The sequence below is a fragment of the Stegostoma tigrinum genome, chromosome 6 (genome assembly GCF_030684315.1).
Source record: "Stegostoma tigrinum isolate sSteTig4 chromosome 6, sSteTig4.hap1, whole genome shotgun sequence".
Lineage (NCBI taxonomy): Eukaryota > Metazoa > Chordata > Chondrichthyes > Orectolobiformes > Stegostomatidae > Stegostoma > Stegostoma tigrinum.
In genome coordinates, this window is record NC_081359.1 from 45,159,988 (window position 1) to 45,165,987 (window position 6,000).

Genomic DNA, 6,000 nt, shown 5'->3' on the forward strand with positions numbered 1-6,000 from the left:
GCCTACTTTCAAGACCTGAGCAAGAACGAACCATTACAAAAGATATAATTTTTATATTCACTTGGAGGTTGTGGGTATTGTTGGCTGAGCCGGTTTAAAATGCCAGTCTCTAATTGCCTCCACCATAGGAAATGCGTGGTTACAAATATAGTATAGGGGTTAGGTCTGGTTGGAATGTTCTGAGGGTCATGTGGACCCGATGGGCTGATTGGCCTGGTTACACATTCTAGGGATTGTACTAATTCTATGATACTATCATGGGACATGAGCGTCGCTGGGTAAACCTGTATTTATTGCCCATTCTTAAATGCCCAGAGGATAGTTGAGAATCAACTGCATTGCTGTGTGCCTGGAGTCACATGCAGGCCAAACTGGGTAAGAAGGCAGATTTCTTTCTCAAAAGGACATTAGCAACACTGGTTCCCCCACCTCCCAACAATGGACAATGACTTTATGGTCACTATTGGACTCTTAATCCCAGACTTTCATTGAATTCAATTCAATCTGCCTTTGCGGGATTTGAACCCAGATCCCCAGAACATTACATAGAACATAGAACATAGAACAGTACAGCACAGAACAGGCCCTTCAGCCCACAATGTTGTGCCGACCATTGATCCTCATGGATGCACCCTCAAATTTCTGTGACCATATGCATGTCCAGCAGTCTCTTAAATGACCCCAATGACCTTGCTTCCACAACTGCTGCTGGCAACGCATTCCATGCTCTCACAACTCTCTGCGTAAATAACCTGCCTCTGACATCCCCTCTATACTTTCCACCAACCAGCTTAAAACTATGACCCCTCGTGCTAGCCATTTCTGCCCTGGGAAATAGTCTCTGGCTATCAACTCTATCTATGCCTCTCATTATCTTGTATACCTCAATTAGGTCCCCTCTCCTCCTCCTTTTCTCCAATGAAAAGAGACCGAGCTCAGTCAACCTCTCTTCATAAGATAAGCCCTCCAGTCCAGGCAGCATCCTGGTAAACCTCCTCTGAACCCTCTCCAAAGCATCCACATCTTTCCTATAATAGGGCGCCCAGAACTGGACGCAGTATTCCAAGTGCGGTCTAACCAAAGTTTTATAGAGCTGCAACAAGATCTCACGACTCTTAAACTCAATCCCCCTGTTAATGAAAGCCAAAACACCATATGCTTTCTTAACAACCCTGTCCACTTGGGTGGCCATTTTAAGGGATCTATGTATCTGCACACCAAGATCCCTCTGTTCCTCCACGCTGCCAAGAATCCTATCCTTAATCCTGTACTCAGCTTTCAAATTCGACCTTCCAAAATGCATCACCTCGCATTTATCCAGGTTGAACTCCATCTGCCACCTCTCAGCCCATCTCTGCATCCTGTCAATGTCCCGCTGCAGCCTACAACAGCCCTCTACACTGTCAACGACACCTCCGACCTTTGTGTCGTCTGCAAACTTGCTGACCCATCCTTCAATTCCCTCGTCCAAGTCATTAATAAAAATTACAAACAGTAGAGGCCCAAGGACAGAGCCCTGTGGAACCCCACTCACCACTGACTTCCAGGCAGAATATTTTCCTTCTACTACCACTCGCTGTCTTCTGTTGGCCAGCCAATTCTGTATCCAAGCAGCTAAGTTCCCCTGTATCCCATTCCTCCTGACCTTCTGAATGAGCCTTCCATGGGGAACCTTATCAAATGCCTTACTGAAGTCCATATACACCACATCCACAGCTTGACCCTCATCAACCTTACTAGTCACATCCTCAAAAAACTCGATAAGGTTTGTAAGGCATGACCTACCCCTCACAAAGCCGTGTTGACTGTATTTGATCAAGCCATGCTCTTCCAGATGGTCATAAATCTTATCCCTCAGAATCCTTTCTAACACCTTGCAGACGACAGACGTGAGACTTACCGGTCTATAATTGCCGGGGATTTCCCTATTTCCTTTCTTGAAGAGAGGAATTACATTTGCCTCTCTCCAGTCCTCAGGTACGACTCCAGTGGAGAGCGAGGATGCAAAGATCTTCGCAAGTGGCGAAGCAATTGCATTTCTCGCTTCCCAAAGCAGCCGAGGACAAATCTGATCCGGGCCTGGCGACTTGTCAATCTTAATGTTTGACAAAATTTTCAGTACATCAGCTTCCTCTATCTCTATCCATTCCAGCATGCACACCTGCTCTTCAAAGGTTTCATTCACTACACAGGTCGTTTCTTTCGTAAAGACAGAAGCAAAAAACTCATTTAGGGCTTCCCCTACCTCCTCAGGCTCCACACACAAGTTCCCTATGCTATCCCTGATCGGCCCTACTCTTTCTTTGACCATTCTCTTATTCCTCACGTAAGTGTAAAATGCCTTTGTGTTTTCCCGGATTCCTTCTGCCAAGCCTTTCTCGTGCCCCCTCCTGGCTCTCCTCAGACCATTTTTGAGCTCCTTCCTTGCCTGCATGTAATCCTCTCTAGCTGAACTTGACCCTAGCTTCCTCCACCTTACATGGGTCGCTGAGTTAATAGTCTAGTGATAATGTCATTAGGCTATCCCCTCCCATTTAAAAAATAGTTTAGAGTCTCTGCCTCCAACATGATCAGAGGCAGCAAATTCCTGGCACCTTCTGCTTTCAAGGTTTTTTTCTCATATCCTCTCTAATACTTCTGCTACTTAGTTTGAATCTATGACCCCTGGTTTTTGCACTCTGCCAAGGGAAATAGATTCCTTTTGTCTACTCTCCCCACACGTCAGTTTTATATACCTCAATCATGTTCCTCAGCCTTCTCTATACCTCAGACAATTCTCCAGCCCTAGCAACATTCTAATTGATCTGTTCTGAGAAAAGGCGACAAGACCTGAAACATTAACTCTGATTTTTTTCTTCACAGATGCTGCCAGACCTATTGAGCTTCCAGCAACTTCTGTTTTTGTTTCGAATTGATCTTCTCTGTACTCCGTCCAGTGTGGTGACCAGAATGGCTCTTGGAGTTGAACTCCATTTGCCACTTGCCTGCCTATCTCATCTGTCATTTGATCTTACAGCTATTCTCATAACAGAATTTGTGTTGTCTTCAAGTTACAGTTGTGCCCCCATGTTCCAATCTAAACAGGTAGTGTATAAAACAAAAGTTGGGGTCCAAACACTGAGCCCTGCAGAATACTACGTGAAACGTCTTTCCATTTCCAAGGACAGCCATTGATCATTACCCTTGTAGCCTGCCACACCATTCAAGCTAACATTGGATCTAATTCAACACATTACCATATATCACATGGACTTTTACATTTTTAACCAGTCTACCAATTGGGGCTTTGCCAAATGCCTTACTAAAATCAATGTAGACAACATTCACTGCACTATCTTCATTGATTCTCCTTGTCACTTCCACAAAGAAATCATTCACATTTGTAAGGCATGATGTTCCCTTAACAAAGCCATGCTGACTAAACCTGTTCAATCCTTTCTAAGTGACAGTATAGGCAAACTCTGAGGACGGTTTCTAACAATTTTCCCATCGCTAAAGAAAGACTAACTGGCCTATACTTGCCATTTCCTTTTTAGCTTTGTTAAACAAAAAAAGTCGCCTTTGCATTCCTCTAATTTTCGAGCACTCCACCTGCCTAGTGAAGATTGGAAAATAATCCTCTGAGGATCTGCTATTTTCCTCTCTGACCTCCTTCAACATCCAGTCCTGGTGACTTATCCACTTAAGGATTTGAATTCATTTAACACTTACTTACTTGTTATGATTATTTTGTCCAATAGTTCACATTGCTCCTCTTGGATTACTGTGCTTTTATGATCCCTTTCATTTGCGAATATGGAGATGAAAAGTTATTCAAACTTCTTCCCAAATCCTCTATCTTTAAATTTCCTTCATCTCTGATAGGTCATATTTTCCTTAACTGTCGTTTTGCACTTTATAAACTGGTAAAAAAAACTTAGAGTTTTAATTTATCTTGCTTGAAAATATTTTTTTCATGCTCTTTTATTTCCTTATTTCCTTCTTACGTACTCCTGTAGGCAATCTGCAGTGTTTGAGTTTTTTATGACTATCAGTTTTCTTCTTCTTTTTAATCTTTCCCTGTATTTTTGTAGACTAAACAGAGGTCTCGATTGGTAGAACTATTCAGATTTTTGGAGGGGAGGTGTCTGCTTTGTGCCCTAAGGATCTCACTTTTTACCACTGATTTTTTTCTTTATCAGTCCTGCCCAAAATCATTTCAGTGTTGTAAAATTTGCCTTCCCTTGGTTTAAAAACTTATTCCTGATTTATCTGACCTTTTCCACATGGAAACTAAATCTAACCAAATTATGGTCACTATCCAACATGGTCACCTGTTGCCCGTCTTTGTTTCCTAAAACTAAATCCAGAATTAATTCTCAAATTTAAGTTAGAACATAGAACATAGAACATAGAACAGTACAGCACAGAACAGGCCCTTCAGCCCACAATGTTGTGCCGACCATTGATCCTCATGGATGCACCCTCAAATTTCTGTGACCATATGCATGTCCAGCAGTCTCTTAAATGACCCCAATGACCTTGCTTCCACAACTGCTGCTGGCAACGCATTCCATGCTCTCACAACTCTCTGCGTAAAGAACCTGCCTCTGACATCCCCTCTATACTTTCCACCAACCAGCTTAAAACTATGACCCCTCGTGCTAGCCATTTCTGCCCTGGGAAATAGTCTCTGGCTATCGACTCTATCTATGCCTCTCATTATCTTGTATACCTCAATTAGGTCCCCTCTCCTCCTCCTTTTCTCCAATGAAAAGAGACCGAGCTCAGTCAACCTCTCTTCATAAGATAAGCCCTCCAGTCCAGGCAGCATCCTGGTAAACCTCCTCTGAACCCTCTCCAAAGCATCCACATCTTTCCTATAATAGGGCGCCCAGAACTGGACGCAGTATTCCAAGTGCGGTCTAACCAAAGTTTTATAGAGCTGCAACAAGATCTCACGACTCTTAAACTCAATCCCCCTGTTAATGAAAGCCAAAACACCATATGCTTTCTTAACAACCCTGTCCACTTGGGTGGCCATTTTAAGGGATCTATGTATCTGCACACCAAGATCCCTCTGTTCCTCCACGCTGCCAAGAATCCTATCCTTAATCCTGTACTCAGTTTTCAAATTCGACCTTCCAAAATGCATCACCTCGCATTTATCCAGGTTGAACTCCATCTGCCACCTCTCAGCCCATCTCTGCATCCTGTCAATGTCCCGCTGCAGCCTACAACAGCCCTCTACACTGTCAACGACACCTCCGACCTTTGTGTCGTCTGCAAACTTGCTGACCCATCCTTCAATTCCCTCGTCCAAGTCATTAATAAAAATTACAAACAGTAGAGGCCCAAGGACAGAGCCCTGTGGAACCCCACTCACCACTGACTTCCAGGCAGAATATTTTCCTTCTACTACCACTCGCTGTCTTCTGTTGGCCAGCCAATTCTGTATCCAAGCAGCTAAGTTCCCCTGTATCCCATTCCTCCTGACCTTCTGAATGAGCCTTCCATGGGGAACCTTATCAAATGCCTTACTGAAGTCCATATACACCACATCCACAGCTTGACCCTCATCAACCTTACTAGTCACATCCTCAAAAAACTCGATAAGGTTTGTAAGGCATGACCTACCCCTCACAAAGCCGTGTTGACTGTATTTGATCAAGCCATGCTCTTCCAGATGGTCATAAATCTTATCCCTCAGAATCCTTTCTAACACCTTGCAGACGACAGACGTGAGACTTACCGGTCTATAATTGCCGGGGATTTCCCTATTTCCTTTCTTGAAGAGAGGAATTACATTTGCCTCTCTCCAGTCCTCAGGTACGACTCCAGTGGAGAGCGAGGATGCAAAGATCTTCGCAAGTGGCGAAGCAATTGCATTTCTCGCTTCCCAAAGCAGCCGAGGACAAATCTGATCCGGGCCTGGCGACTTGTCAATCTTAATGTTTGACAAAATTTTCAGTACATCAGCTTCCTCTATCTCTATCCATTCCAGCATGCACACCTGCTCTT